This window comes from Oncorhynchus mykiss, chromosome 2, assembly GCF_057628025.1.
Source record: "Oncorhynchus mykiss isolate SJ-2025 chromosome 2, ASM5762802v1, whole genome shotgun sequence".
NCBI classification, from domain to species: Eukaryota; Metazoa; Chordata; class Actinopteri; order Salmoniformes; family Salmonidae; genus Oncorhynchus; species Oncorhynchus mykiss.
This window is the reverse complement of record NC_143023.1, coordinates 29,168,238-29,185,208: the sequence shown is the minus strand read 5'-3', so window position 1 is coordinate 29,185,208 and position 16,971 is coordinate 29,168,238. Positions and strand designations below refer to the sequence as shown.

The 16,971-nt window shown below is 41.9% G+C and overlaps 1 protein-coding gene across 7 annotated transcripts in view; it reads left to right on the top strand.

The window, feature by feature from the left end:
- The first annotated feature begins 1,876 nt into the window (after positions 1 to 1,876).
- LOC110486409 (DENN domain-containing protein 4B) overlaps positions 1,877 to 16,971 on the top strand; it is a 44,828-nt gene continuing 29,733 nt past the window's right edge. For 4 of the 7 annotated variants that reach the window (XM_090195915.1, XM_021558018.3, XM_021558025.3 and 1 more), the window contains exon 1: positions 1,877 to 2,374. The gene's annotated coding sequence lies outside the window, so the exon portion shown is untranslated. The remainder of the gene's footprint in view (positions 2,375 to 16,971) is intronic. The other 3 variants (XM_090195921.1, XM_021558010.3, XM_090195910.1) reach the window with 2 other exon arrangements.

Below are 16,971 nucleotides of genomic sequence, written 5' to 3'. Positions count from 1 at the left end.
GTCATTTTGAAGAGTCATAATAATGCATTTCCAATTTAGCCATTAATGAGGAGGTTTAAAAAATATCAAGTTGGCGTGAAAATCATAATTGAAAGTATTAGAAGTTTTTCTGCATTGCTTTCTGTGTTCCCTATTTTCTGTGGCAGGTTTCCTGTATTTTCGGATTTTGTTTAGTTCTGCACTGTGGACCATTCCCAACCAAACTGAAAAGATTATTTTGAAATTATATTTGAATTGATAGGCTATATAATGGAGATTTGAATGAGTCCTTTTTTAAGTGGACTGTAGGGTAGAGTGGATGAAATGTCTTGTCTGTTTAGAAGGAATCATGTAAGTGTGGCTAATATATTTTAGATTGGGTCTGAAGGGTATTCTGATGAAGTACCAGTTAGTTTCAGGGTCAGCGCTGGCTGTTGACTCGAGAGGTGTGATGATTATATGATCTTCACCTGGTGTGAGAACAGACTTGAAATGCAGGGAAAGTCATTTTATTGTTTTCACTGTTATTCTGCACTTTGTCATTTAAAAACCCAAGAGCACGCCTGCCATTGGTTGTCTTGCTTGATTAGTCCATGGTGATGCATGTTTGCTCTACCAGTTGCTTGATTTAGAATCTGTGACAATGTTACACAATGCCTCAGAGATATCGGTCACTTTGTCAATATAGTTGGCTTGTTGAAAATTTTTCTTAAGGCAATTATTTAATGTTTTTTAATTTACTTTTATTTAAATAGGCAAGTTAGTTAAGAACAAATTATTATTTACAATGACGGCCTGCCCCGGCCAAAGCCTAACCCGGACGACGCTGGGCCAACTGTGTACCGCCCTATGGGACTCCCCATCACGGCCGGTTATGATACAGCCTGGAATCGAACCAGGGTCTGTAGTGACGCCTCTAGCACTGTGATGCAGTGCCGTAGACCGCTGCGCCACTCAGTTAGTTATACCAAGTGAATTTGTCTAACGTCTTGGCAATTCTTCACAGCTGCAATTTGATGTTTCAGCTGTCATGCCTATAGAGAGCAATAGTAATGTGATCTTTTTGTAGGCACTAATGGAGCTAGGCTTACTCCACCATGGCTTGTTGGCCAAAGCCTATGGAGAAATTATTTTGGGGTTTGTTTTGATAAATACAAAAAACAAGGCCTGTGTGATCTTATGTTTTGTTCAATGAGATCATCTTCATCACCTAAAGTTACATTTTTGTGAATTTTGAAGCATTTATGTAATCAAAATAAGCACATAAAGGGTTCATAATTCATAAAGGTCATGTTAACAGACACATATCTCATCGAACAAAGCATATAAAATCATCAAAGGATGTGTTATTTAACCTCTGACCTTATTTGCGGCGTTTAGCCCCAAACCTCATTAATTTCCACTATAGGAACGGCTGAACGGAACCTGAGGTTTCATTTCCGATTTTTAGGACTACATGGAGGCTCTGTGCTCACAACTTCATAGATCTCTCAGCATCTGTCTTATGCAATAACATTGTAGTTGAAGACCATGCACGGCAATAACATTGCCAGTAGGGGTTGCTGTTGAACAGTGAAGTTATGTGTGATAGGGATCAGTCAGATGGCCATGTTAATTGCTGTTATTGTTCAGTGTATTTTACGGTTGTAATAAAAACATTTTTGCTTTATGTTTAGGGTCAAAACCATATGTATTTTGCGTTTTCAGAGGAATACATTTAAATGTTTATTTTACATTTTTAATTTGTAATATCCAGGGAACCCATGTATGTTGTAAATACTGTTCCTAAACCACTGTGCATCTTAAACCTAACAAGAAAATTTGTACCTTAACATTATTTTACAAAAAATAAAAAATCCTGTCAAAGGCTGGTTTTATATTGTATTATTATCCGCGTTGTCATAACAGATTCACTGGTCTCCAGTAGAGTGGCAGCTGTAAACAAAACCCAACAGCTGCATGCACGCGGGGGTGTCCACCAATTGTTTTTACCCTCGCAATTTTCTTTCGTTTTATAATGAATATTGCCACAGCAAACGTGCTTTTAAATGCACAACAATAGACGGCAGGGTGTTGAACAAATTAATGACTAGTTTGTATGTATTAGTAAAATAGAAGCGCACTACCAAGGCGCAATGTTCTGAGAGCTCTTTCAGTCTGTAGCACTGGAAGTAAGACAGTGTTTTAGTTTCCCATCTCGACCGAAGGAGCTGTTTGCAGCTAACCTCACAGCCAGCAAGAAGCGGACTGATACGAGAGACATCTGCACTGGCTCTAGTTAGAAACCGACTCTATGGTACACACGACCGCAAACATGGACGCTAAATGTCTAAATATATCCTAAACAGGATGATATCCAAAGTGAGCAATCGGAACTGCCAGCAAGGATTACAAGGTAAATTATATTGCTATTTAAATAGTGGTAGTAGCGTTAGTGTCCCCACAATATTTTGTTTGTTAGCTAGCTAGGAAGCTAAGTAACGTCAGCTAGCTAATGCTTGTCTCTGCTCTGGGTTAATGTCACACAATTCAGGTATGGTGACAACTCAAACCCCCCCTCGAGTTTTTTTTATTCGAAACCCACAGTAATAGTTGTTAGCCAAAATACCAAAGTATCTGTGGCCGTAGTGCTGCGCTAACCGGCTAATGTGCGAAGCGATAAAACAGTAGTGTGGTATGTGTAATGTTAGGCTATTTCTCATGCTGGCCCGTGTCGTGATCCAGTGAGTGGTACCAAGCACTGACCAAAATGTATATGGTACAACCGATTTTAAAGCAATTAAAGGTTGGTAGTAATACTACATCGCCTGGTTCTCCCTGCCCCTAGTCCAAAATGTTAAAATATGTTGCCAGCGCGGACATTGATCAAGGATATTTGACGTTGTACTGCGCGTGCATCATGTTTTGCAATGGAACGCATTTCTCTGCATTTGCCATCTCATATACTGTGTTGTCCATTCATGGTACTTTGTGGATTTAGAAAATGCATTGTGCATTTATCGTGTTTCTGCTTGAGTATTAAGCATACCTACATCCTGCAAATGCTTAATTTTCCACAACGATATGGGATTAACAAATCGTGTAGCGTAGTTTCGTGGGCCCCTCAAGGTCCGAGGAATATTTATTCAGAATATTGACCAGAAAAAAATGGACTTCAAATATTGACGGAGTGGACAACAGACATTCAAGACAGGCATATTTGTGTCTCAAAAAAAATATATATATTTGTAAAATATAGAAAATTATTCATTTGAAAATACCCTATTAAAAACACCCATTCTGTCTGGTCTTTCAGCGTTCTGATGGAGTTGACATTAGACACAAATCTGGAGTTTTTTACGAGTTGAATAGTACGTTTTTCGTCATTTCAAGTGGTATACACAGACCGTATCAATTTTGTTTTTCCACAGTTATATATTGTTTAACACTTTTTGGACTGTTTGAAATTGGAATCCTTTGCACCAGACAAGGGCATTTCTAGGCATAGAGCCGACATGGAAATTAGTAATAATGACAGTATTTTGAAACAAATCTTTTCCCAGGTGGCGCAACGGTCTAAGGCACTGCATCTCAGTGCAAGAGACGTCACTACAGTACCTGGTTCGAATCCAGGCTGCGTCACATCCAGCTGTGATTGGGAGTCCCATAGTGCGGTGCACAATTGGCCCAGCATCGTCCTGGTTTGGCCGGGGTAGACTTGTCATTGTAAATAAGAATTTGTTCTTAACTGACTTGCCTAGTTAAATAAAGGATGAATAAATATTATGATCCCCCCCCAAAATGTAAATTTTAATCTCAAATAACTATATAAATAAAGCTTCCTTGCCCGGACCAGAATCTCTGAGCTATCCTTGCGGGGGTGTGTGCTATGCCAGGATTTATTTTAGCTAAATATGCAGGTTTAAATATATATACTTCTGTGTTTTGATTTTAAGAAAGGCATTGGTGTTTATGGTCGTTCAACAGTCGTCCAACGATTGTGCTTTTTTCGCGAATGCGCTTTTGTTAAATCATCCCCCAACGTTGCATCGATTATATGCAATGCAGGACATGCTAGATAAACGAGTAATATCATCAACCATGTGTAGTTATAACTAGTGATTATGATTGATTGTTTGTTTTTTACAAGATAAGTTTAAGGCTAGCTAGCAACTTACCTTTGCTTCTACTGCATTCGAGTAACAGGCAGGCTCCTCGAGTGCAATGAGAGGCAGGTGGTTAGAGCGTTGGACTAGTTAACTGTAAGGTTGCAAGATTGAATCCCCCGAGCTGACAAGGTGAAAATCTGTCGTTCTGCCCCTGAACAAGGCAGTTAACCCACCGTTCCTAGGCCGTCATTGAAAATAAGAATGTGTTCTTAACTGACTTGCCTAGTTAAATAAAGGTATAAAAAATATATATTTTTTAAAATCGTCGCACAAAAATACCGATTTCCGATTGTTAGGAAAACATGAAATCGGCCCTAATTAAACGGCCATTCCGATTAATCGGTCGACCTCTACTCTCAATGCGCAACGTTACTATTTTGACAGCGTCATGCATCTTGCCTCACATCTGTCATTGATTTGATTTATCTTATCAATACGGTTGTTTGGATATTCTTCCCCATTTACAATGTTTCAAACATGTTTCAGCATATGGAATAAAATGATTTGCCAGTAGCAATTTTTGTGCTGATATTGAATAATAATAGAGCTGTTTAAAGCTCATAGGTGATATTTAGGGTCAAATATCTGTTGGCAGGGAGAATTGTAGGCTAAACACATAAACATGACTTTTGGAATGCTCATGCGATGTTATCTTCTACAACAGCCTGAACATCTTCCTAATATTGAGTTGCAACCCCCTGCTTTTGCCCTCAGGACAGCCTCAATTCGTCATAGACTCTACATGGTGTCAAGCGTTCCACAGGAACTGCGTCCCACAGTTGTGTCATGTTGGCTGGATGTCCTTTGGGTGGAGAACCATTCTTGATACACACAGGAACTGTTGAGTGTGAAAAACCCAGCATCGTTGCAGTTCTTGACACAAACGTTGCACCTGGCACCTACTACCATATCCTGTTCAAAGGCACTTAAATATTTTGTCTTGCCCATTCACCGTCTGAATGGCACACATACACAATCCATGTCTCAAGGCTTAAAAATCCTTCTTTATTAAACTGTCTCCTCCCCTTCATCTACACTGATTGAAGTGGGTTTAACAAGTGACATCAACAAGGAATCATAGCTTTCACCTGGATTCACCAGGTCAGTCTATGTCATGGAATGTTTTGTATAGTGTTGGTCTCATGACATGGCCTCGCTATCTGTTCCTGATGTTTAAACATTGCTGTGTTACAAACCCCTGTTGTTAAAATAACAATTTGCACATGTCAATTGAGCTTAACATCGACATGCTGTCAGTAATACTCAGCATGTATTCTTGCCCATTCATTCCTTACAGATGACTCAATTCCAGACAAAATATAATAAATATGATTTTAACTTGACACACCTAGATTTTCATGTAGGGGAAAATAAGCTGTAGGTTTGTGGGCCTACTTTGTTGTGGTGTACTGAGCTCGCACAGAGAAGCACTCATTCTGCCTAACATACCCTCGTTAAACTGACTATCCTACCGATCCTTGACTTCGGCGATGTAATTTACAAAATAGCCTCCAACACTCTATGCAGCAAACTGGATGTAGTCTATCACAGTGCCATCCGTTTTATCACCAAAGCCCCATATACTACCCACCACTGCTATGCTCTCGTTGGCTGGCCCTTACTACATATCTGTCGCCAAACCCACTGGCTCCAGGTCATCTATAAGTCTTTGCTAGGTAAAGCCCCGCCTTATTTCAGCTCACTGGTCACCATAGCAACGCCCACCCGTAGAACGTGCTCCAGCAGGTATATTGCACTGGTTACCCCCAAAGCCAACACTTACTTTGGCCGCCTTTCCTTCCAGTTCTCTGCTGCCAATGACTGGAACGAATTGCAAAAATCACTGAAACTGGCGACTTATATCTCCCTCTCTAACTTTAAGCATCAGCTGTCAGAGCAGCTTACCGATCACTGTACCTGTACACAGCCAATCTGTAAATAGCACACTCAACTACCTCATCCCCATATTGTTATTTATTTTCTTGCTCTTTTGCACCCCAGTAACTCTACTTGCACATCATCTGCACATCTATCACTCCAGTGTTAATGCTAAATTGTAATTATTTTGTCTCTATGGCTTATTTATTGCCTTTCCTCCCTACTCTTCTACATTTGCACACACTGTACATAGATTTTTCTATTGTTATTGACTGTATGTTTGTTTATGTGTAACTCTGTTGTTTTTGTCGCTCTGCTTTGCTTGAATGAGAAATTGTTCCCAACTGGCCTACCTGGTTAAATACAAAAATAGCACAGTTAGTCTAGATGTATCTGTAGATGTTGTGGGTACAGGTTTGGACAGATGGTTTAGATGATTAATTTATTTCTTTACACTAATTTCTAAAATGAAGAGAAGCTGTTCTAAGTAGAGGAACTGAGCCTACACCTGACATGAAATGAGTAATATAATATTACAACTGCTATTCGCTGCTGGCAGTCCTACTTAACTACTCCTCTGCATAGACAACGGAGGCTTGCATTGTTGATTGTTCCATATCCTCACCACTTACACTAGTGGAAAATTAGTGACTAGTTAGGTTAGCCATGCACAACTAAAAGTCCACTGACTGTTTCCACTTATCGTCACAACCCATAAAGGCATAGAGGCAACTTTCTCAAAGCCCCTCATGCATCTAAAGCACTCAATGTAGCCTTGTAGTTGAATTTGGGACATAGTTTCCAGAGGGTACTTTGTCCTCATTTAGGCTTGCTTATCAGCTTTTGCTAACTATACCTCTCTATGGCTATCCAGTGTTCTTTCACAGCCGCCTCTTCCTCATGTCAGTAGACAGTAGTCTGTCTGCATGATACCTGAGATTGCGATCACACTTGGGACCTGTCACCTCTTGTTAGGGGTTTGCTACAGCTGGGGAACGTTTCTTGAAGAAAGGAACCTCAAAGCAACACATTGTCAGTGTTTATAACTCTCTGAGCACTAGGGTTGGGAGTCAATTACATTTAAATTCAGTCAAGAAACTCAAATTCCAGAATTGAAGGTTGCTATTTACTTTGAATTGTGATTTCTCAATAGAAGCCGAATGCTCAAGGTATAGTCTGATCAGTAGTGTTAGAGCCTTCCGTAAAGAATGTTTATCTGAAATCATGTCTAGTCTCCCAACCGTCTGCCTCACTCAGACTATCTCCTCAGTGTAAACACTAAAGGTGGAATGCTATCTCCAGGACTCCCAGTTCCCTTTTCACATCATATCTCATTGCAGAGGTAGGCTATGCTTTGTGCATGAGGGATTGTGTATGTTTCTGCTTAACCTTTCACACTAGTGCTACATTTACATAAGCCTGTAAGTTAATGCAAAATATAATGGTCCATGTTGAATGTCATAACAATGAAATGGAAACGGAATGTTTAGAAGGAGGAACCAGGGTTTGTCTTGAGACATGTTCAGTTGGCTAATACAGGGAGGGTGTCAGTATGATGTCATCGTACCAGCCAGCAGTTATATACCATTTAATCTCAACTTTATCAAACCACTGACCTTTGCTTTATGACCCAGTGTCGCACAGATTCTCCCTCGCCCTCCGTTTGTAAAATCGGACCATAATTATATCCTCCTGATTCCCGCTTTCAAGCTCAAATTAAAGCAGGAAGTACCAGTTACTCACTCAACCCGGAAGTGGTCCGATGTCGCGGATGCTACGCTACAGGACTGTTTTGCTTGTACAGATTGGAATATCTTCTGGGATTCATCCAATAGTATTGAGTATACCACCTCAGTCACCGGCTTCATCAATAAGTGCCTCGATGACGGCGTCCATACAGTGACCGTACTTATATTTCCCAACCAGAAGCCATGGATTACAGGCAACATCCGCACCGAGCTAAAGGCTAGAGCTGCCACTTTCAATGAGCAGGACAATAATCCGGATGCTTATAAGAAATCCCGCTATGACCCCAGAGGAACCATCAAACAGGTAAAGCATCAATACAGGACAAAGATTGAATCCTACTACACGGGCTCTGACGCTCATCCGATGTGACAGGGCTTGAAAACTATTACGGACTGCAAAGGGAAACCCAGCTGCGAGCTGCCCAGTGACGCGAGCCTACCGGATGAGCTAAATGCCTTTTATGCTTGCTTCGAGGCAAGCAACACTGAAGCATGCATGAGAGCACCAGATGTTCCAGACGACTGTGTGATCACACTCGCTGTAGCCGATGTGAGCAAGATCTTTAAACATGCCAACATTCACAAGGCCGCAGGGTCAGACGGATTACCAGGCCGTGTACTCTGAGCATGCACGGACCAACTGCCAACTGTCTTCACTGACATTTTCAACCTCCCCTGACCAAGTCTGTAATACCTACATGTTTCAAACAGACCACCATAGTCCCTGTGCCCAAGAAAGCAAATGTAACCTCCCTAAATGATTGCCGCCCCGTAGCACTCACGTCAGTAGCCATGAAGTGCTTTGAAAGGTTGGTCATGGCTCACATCCACACCATCATGCCGGAGTCCCTAGACCCACTCGAATTTGCATACCGCCCCAACAGATCCACAGATGACAATCTCAATTGCACTCCACACTGCCCTTTCCCACCTGGACAAAAGGAACACCTATGTGAGAATGCTGTTCATTGATTACAGCTCAGAGTTCAACACCATAGTGCCCTCAAAGCTCATCACTAAGCTAAGGACCCTGGGATTAAACACCTCCCTCTGGATCCTGAACTGGCTGCCCACAGGTGGTGAGGGTAGGTTACACCACATCTGCCACGCTGATCCTCAACACTGGGGCCCCTCAGGGTTGCGTGCTTAGTCTCCTCCTGTACTCCCTGTTCACCCACGACTGCATGGCCAAGCATGATTCAAACACCACCATTAAGTTTGCTGACGACATAGTGGTAGGCCTGACAGCCTATATGGAGGAGGTCAGACACCTGGCAGTGTGGTAACAGGACAACAACCTCTCTCTCAATGTGAACAAGACAAAGGAGCTGATTCTGGACTATAGGAATACGAGGGCCGAACACGCCCCCATTCACATCGACTGGAATGGAGTGGAGCGGGTAGAGAGCTTCAGGTTCCTTAGTATCCACATCACCAACAAACTATCATGGTCCAAACACACCAAGACGGTTGTGAAGAGGGAACACCAACACCTTTTCTCCCTCAGGAGACTGAAAAGATTTGGCATGGGTCCTCAGATCCTCAAAAGATTTTACAGCTGCACCATCGAGAGCATCCTGACCGGTTGCATCACTTTCTAGTATGGCAACTGCTTGCCACCCAGGACCTGTATACTAGACATGTCAGAGGAAGGCCCAAAAAATTGTCAGACTACAGTCACCCAAATCATAGACTGTTCTCTCTGCTACTGCATGGCAAGCGGTACCAGAGCGCCAAGTCTTGGACCAAAAGGCTCCTTAACAGCTCCTACCCCCAAGCCATAAGACTGCTGAAGAACTAATCAAATGGCCACCCAGACTGTCTACACTTTTTTACACTGCTGCTACTCTCTGTTTATTAACTATTCATAGTCACTTTACAAATGACTTTGTAACCTGTACCCACAGTCATTGACTCGGTACCAGTACCCCCTTTATATAGCCCCATTATTATGTACATTTCTTGTTACTTTTTGATTGTTTTTATTTATTTTTACTTTATTTTGTAAATATTTTAACTTTATTTCTTGAACTGCATTGTTGGTTAAGGGCTTGTAAGTACCGTATGCATTTCACCGTAATGTGACAAATACAATTTGATTCTGAGGAAAGGCTAGAGAGTCCTTCCCAGATGTGTATGGCCCTCCCCCGTCATCATAAGAGAAGAGGAATGAGGTCTTACATTCATGGGTTGAAAGTGCTTAGGCAGCTGGCAATCTGAGGAAGTGGCACGTCATCCAACTAGTGAATATCGGATTAGGAAGTGGGTGTAGTGTTGGGAGAATGTGATGTGAATAGATTTGTGGGATGATGCAGGTTGGGTCTACTTTTCCTGGTGGAGCCCAGGTGCACTGTGATCACTGATAATGCAGATGGAAAGCAAACAGACTTTTGTTATTCCTCACTCCACAATGAAGTCAGGTTGGGAGGCCATTGAAACTCATGTAACCCCTCTGTCAGCCTAAATCTGTGTATCGTTGTCAGCCTCTCTAAACGGGTTACTCCTAAAAGCAAACCTGATGCTGTTGTAGAAACAGGCTTAGTAACAGTCAGCCAGTCTGTCACCTGTCCAAGAATCTGTCCTTTGTACTGCTGTAACAGCCGCATTATACACTGTTCACAATGCTTAGCCTCGTATTGCTACTGTTGGGTTGTCTGCACTCACATACACTGATTCATTTTGAGAACAGCTCTATAGCCTAGAGCCCCATTGGTAAATGGCCAGTGTCAAGATTATGTATCCATCTGTGATGGATGTCTCCTCTTTTCACTTGCATTCTGTATCTTTTCCTCACTAGCTATGGCTAACGCAGTGTAAATTACTGTTCTCAAAACAGAGCATCACTTAAGCCTCATACCGTGTGTAATGTAGGCCTACTGTATGCTGCATTATGCAACACAGAGGAGAAATTATGTAAAGTTTTAGTAGAGAAATGCATGAATATCAGTTATAGCCACATTTTATAGTCAAGGTCAAGGAATATATTTGTCCACTGCAATGTAATGATCATCCCACTTGTGCTGGCTAAATCAAACCTGGCAACTGCTCAAAATAAACCTCGCTCTACACTCTACGCCTCTTCCCTGTCATCTATCCCTTCAATCCTGTCTTCCTCTGTTGCTTTTACTTTCTGTCATCCCTAGCTGACTTTGCAACCTTCAGTGTGTCACCTATACACACACACACACACACACACACACACACACACACACACACACACACACACACTTTGTCTATCCCCCCTGTCGTACACACACAAATCCAGTTCCCTTGCTAGTCTGTAGTTCATCCCTCCTTCCTCAACCTTTCTTTCTCTTTCCGAACTTCAAAGCCCAGTGCTCCACAACAAGGAATATATATGGGCATTTGGTAGAACAATCACAGTAATTGGCTATTGCCCACACCAAAATCTCTAACATTGTCTAGTACCCTACCAACTGTTAAATGTGGATGGATACATCTTGGTTCTAGCATTAAAAAAAATTACGGACACTTTTATTTTCATGGATAGTATCCAAGTTCGAGATAATGAGATCGTTGCTTGGTGCATCATATTGTACACTTAAGCCAGCATTGACTGAAGAGCCTTTCATGATGCTCTCAGCCTCGCCCAGAAGGCAGTCTTGGATGTTTATAACTTTATCTTAATCTCCTTCAAGTGTCTGTCATTATTTTTTCTCTCATTTTAACAGTTAGGTCTCGTGTCTTTTCCCATGTTGTTTGGCAATAGGCTAATCCTTTACATTTTGACAAGGCCCACGGGAGACAGTTTTCCAGAAATTCTGGGAAGCTGCTGTATGTTGAAGTGCAAGTCAGTTATCAAACCAATACCTGGAGACGTTTTGAATTTGAATTCTAATACTTCAGCAGCAACAGAGAGAGAAGAGTGCTGCTGAAGCCATTTGAAGCGAGAGGCTTCAGAGAGGGGCAGAACCGACTCTGAGCAGGCTTTAAATAGAAGCGTCATTTGAAATAACCATTTCTCAGGAGTGCTGACAGTAAGAGACAGTGCCAGCCACGTGGCTCAATGGACGCTGCTGGAGTGGAATTAACAGCGCTGGTAGCATGAACCCTGGTGTTAGGGCCACCGAGGCCTAGGAATCTGTTTGGCTCTCTGACTTTGGGTGAACCAACCAGAACTGTTATTAGAATCTTCTGTGGTCTTGAGAGTGGTGTGTCTTCCTTGCCCTGAGGTATTACCAGGGTGAATTCAGACACCCTGGACAATGTTGCGTTGTGACGTGGTCAGGGAACTATGCAGCCTGAGAGCCTTTCTGTGTTGGTTTTGTTCTCGACCCCTTTTAGTTTGTTATGGCCTAGGAAAGTGAGTAGGAGGATAGTGACTAACAGAGGAAAACCTTTTGTTTGAATTGAGACTAAGTAGGCCTAGTCGTGTTGTTTTTTTTGGAGTAAGCGAAATGACTAACCTTTCCCACTGTGGTTGCCTGTATCAAGTTTCCTGAATTTAATTGTGGATGGCATTTAGATTGATCAAAGCATTATCAAGGATCAACTCTGGAAGTTATCCACATCGAAGACACTCTTGCTCCCTGATCATTTTAGTTCTGCCAGTCTGTGTTGCAACATCAGCGAGACAATGTTTTTAAGAACTACTTTGAAAATCCCAGAGTCAAATATTGAGCAACACATGGTGCGTGCTGTTTACTATTGACTTGCTGAATACAGGGTGATGAATTAAAAATTAAACACAGTATCCACATGAAGCTTATTAGGTAGGCTTAGGCCTAATCTGTATCAACCTTATACCTGTACCTCAGGTGTCTCAGTTAGAATGTCTCAGCCAGGACATGTTTAGGTTGGATTGTTGACCTAGTTTGTCTACTATCCCCAGCCCGCTATTTATGAATCCCCCCCCCCCCTTGCCGAGTCATGACTCATGTGTCATCTAGAGAGGTGTCATTAAGTGTTTCTCAACCCCTGGACTGGCACTGGCCCATGAGTTGTCACTTACTCGTACATCCGATGATCTAACACCAATTTTAGTCTACCCTCTAGTGCTAGTTTTAGTTAAGTACCACTGACTCCAAGAAGGAGGAGCATAGCTTGTCGAATCCTGATAACTGCCAAAAACACTGGTGTAGGTCATGCCTTCTCTTTGGTGGTCTAATGGGCCAAGATCACCTTCATAACAACATGCTGACTGGACAGAGAAGGATTTGTCCCCCCACCACCCTACAATATTTAATCATCATACCCTTCACACTAATGGAAGGGTCCCCTATCGTGTTGTTCCACTATCGCTCTTCTAGGCCTACACTTTTTTTTCTCCAAGGAGCTCTGTTAAGTCAGAGTTGTGGTCTTTGGTAAACAGTGTGTGATAATGGCTTTTTCACACTGTCAACACTTTGTATAATGCTATTTATTGTGGTGAGCTTGTGAAATGACCATTGTGGTACAGTACTTCCCTCTGGGCCTCACTCTGTTCACGGTGTGTGTGTGTAGGCTATGCACGCGTGTGTGTGAATGTATGTCCCCTCTTAACGTCATCACGTGCTTGCCCCGTGCACACAAAAGGGGCATTGTGGGGCGGCCGGGCCTCCATTTTAGAATGGTATTGTGGCGATGCCCCTGAGTTGGCGTGGCTGTACCAGCTACCAGGCATCTCTCCCTGTCGCTGACTTCCAGCATCATCTCACTGGGAAGAGCGACCCTGAATACCTCCTCTGTCACTAGCTGTGGCTCTGGTTGAAGGCCAGCTATGGGCAGCAGCATTCTGACAAGAGCAAAGGCACTGCCTCTGGATAGCATTCATCGCTAACAACTTTATCTTAAGCATTGTTTTGACAGGCAAATCAATCAAATGTATTTCAATCAATAAAATGTATTTATGAAGCCCTTCTTACATCAGCTGATGTCACAAAGTGCTGTACAGAAACCCAGCCTAAAACCCCAAACAGCAAGCAATGCAGGTGTAGAAGCACGGTGGCTAGGAAAAACTCCCCAAATCAGCTGGCAAGTGTATTTTGAGGAAGAATGTATGGCATTAAGTTGCAAGTGTTCATAAAGATCTGTTAGCACTGTACATTCTGCTGTATTTCAAATACATTTTGTGAGTGCTGTGGTGAGTATTAGAAATTATTTGGAAGTTTTTTTAAAAAGATCTCCACACTTTTGTGCTGTCAATGTTCCCCTAGGTATTACATAACACAAAGTAAAGATCTGTTATTTCGAGGGTGTTATTGACAAAGCTATGAAGAAATGTTGACGTGTGAAATGATGCGTGTAGCACCTCTTCACACACATCATTTCACACATTCTCAAACATGTCAGGAGTTTGAGAACCTGCTGTATAGGAAGAGTGAGAGTGTCAGTCTGCCAGTTCAGGGGCAGGATTTCTAGCTGCCAAGCCTGAACAGAGCTCTCCTTGTCCGTTTGGGGTGTCCTTATCATGAGCTCACACCTGTAGAGATGTGGGGGTGCGGGTTGAGTGTTGTCACTGCACAGGCTCAGAAATAACTCTTCTCAATCAGTTGGAGACAAAGCTACACTGTAATTCACATACACAGTGAGCTATAACTAACTGCTTTATTTGACTGATATGGGGATTTAACCTACGTAAGGTAGAGTAAATTTCTCCTTTCCTAGAAAATGTTCATTGAAATGACTCATTCCTCAGTAGCTTGCATTAGGTTTATAATCTTTTGGAAATATATAGGCAGGCCTTCCAGCCCGGCTGGTGCTCAATAATAGCAGGTGAATTAAAAGAAGAACCAAACTCATGACCTGTTTTAAATATCTTGTGGCTCTTTTTATTTCCTGCTTGTTTGAAACTACGTTTCTGAGGAGGTTGAGGTATGATGTGAGTGGCTGGAAGGCTTTCATTTGCAGTTTTGTTTCTGAGCATTAGCTAGCCTATTTTGACAAATTGTTTAAGCCACTGTTTCTCAATGATTTCTTGGTGAACTCTCATGTTGCACACAATACTTTGTTTTTGTAAGTATTCAAATCAAATGTATTTATATAGCCCTTCTTACATCAGCTGATGTCACAAAGTGCTGTACAGAAATCCAGCCTAAAACCCCAAACAGCAAGCAATGCAGGTGTAGAAGCACGGTGGCTAGAAAAACTCCCTAGAAAGGCCAAAACCTAGGAAGAAACCTAGAGAGGAACCAGGCTATGAGGTCTGGCCAGTCCTCTTCTGGCTGTGCCGGGTAGAGATTATAACAGAACATGGCCAAGATGTTCAAGTATTGTATCACCTCACTGAATAATAATATAAGTAAATTATTATAATATCTGGAAAAGCAGCCAGAGGGAGAGGCTGGCTGATATGTTCAAGATGCAATACAGACTAGATGGCGAAGTGGGTAGCGACCCGAATTCATGTGCTCAACTTGTTTTAATCTTATGTCATCTGTGTACGCCTGTGGATGTTTTTCAAGAGTTATGACTCAGAAAGTCTGACATTAGTTCAACCAAGCAGGGATGCACAACTCTAGTCCTTGACGGCCGCACTTGTTATCAGTCAGGGAGGAAAGAACTAGCAGAATGACAGACCGAACCCCTGCCCTAAAACAACCCATCTTCTTCAGTAGTAGGCCATGGTCTAATACTTCACATTGATGTCAGCTCGTATGATCATGGTGGTGGTCCACTGCTTCAAGGCTGAAGTGCACTGTCAGACATGTCATAATTCTGGGGAATAAGACCTTTACTTCTCTCTAGTTGCTTGTCTAAATATGGCGTATTCAATTCTATATCTATGATGCACTGGGTTTCATACGAATGGGACTTCAAAAGCCTCTTGTCAGGATGTGGGCGCTCTAGTCCCAGAGCTTGCTCTCTCTTTTGCGCTCTCTCTCTCGTTCAAACCACTGACAGTTTTAATGAATTAATTTCTTAGTTATATTGACAAACGTATTGAAATAACTTGCAGTCGCAGGGATTGTGACTAATATTAAGACATATTGGATATTGGGGCAATCCAGTACTCAAAAGGGGTTTTCCAGTGTGTGTGTGTGTACATTCGCAAGCGTGTGTGTGAGAGATAGAAAGTTAACGTTACCATGCACGTAGGGTATTATGAAAAAGGGAACCAGCAATTATTAGCCTACATCAGCAATTTCTGAAAAACCCCGAGGTTCAGTGTCCTTGACAAGCTCCCAGCAGGGCAACACCCTTTTATTATAGTACCATTGTAGGCCTTAGGGCCTAACAGAGCCATTATACTGGTGTGTTTGTTTTGCATCAAATACTGCACTGAAATATTTATTTTCATAAGACATTAATAATACTCAAAAGCTCAAACTTTTGGGACAGTTACACATTTTTTTTTATTGTTTTGGCTCTGTACTCCTGCACATAGTCATTGTATCATTTCAAATCATATGTAGTTAAAGTGCAGACTGTCTTCTTTAATTTGAGGGTATTTTAATACATATCGGGTGAACTGTTTATGAATTGGATGACATTTTGATGCTACCATTATTACAGATAATCCTGGATGAATCATGAATAATGATGAGTGAGAAAGTTAGAGATGCACACATCATACCCTGAAGACGTGCTAACCTCTCAACATTACAATAACGGGAGGTCAGTATTATGGGGGGGGTTTATTATATATGTGTGTCTAACTTGCTCACTCATCGTTGTTCACAATTAATTCAGGATTGTCTGTAGTCATGCTAGAATCCTCATATAATACACATATAAGTGAATTTGTCCCAATACTTTTGGTCCCCTAAAATGGGGGAACTATGTACAAAAACAGTTCTAAACGGTTCACCGATATGGATGAAAATACCCTCAAATTAAAGCTGACAGTCTGCACTTTAACCTTAAAGTTATTGTATTTGTTGTATAATTTCAAATCCAAAGTGCTGGAGTACAGAGCCAAAACAACAAAAAATAGTCATTTTGGAGCTCACTGAATATTATTACCTCCTGTAGCCTGTCATAATTTCCCCCCTGGACAAGTGTCACCGTGCTCCAGTGTCACAAGGAAGCTACTGATGAACTCTTGGAATATAACAGGAAACAGGCTGCCAGTGGCCACTTCCTGTTTGCCAGTCAACCTTTGGAGCCCAACCTCCATCGATTTCCTCTACTCTCACTTTTCAAAGGCCCTTTTAGTAATTCTCTCACACTCTAGGCATGCATATGTACTCTTACGCGTTAGATGTGCTAAATACTAGTGATTAGAGGTCGACCGATTAATCGGAATGGCCGATTTAATTAGGGACGATTTCAAGTTT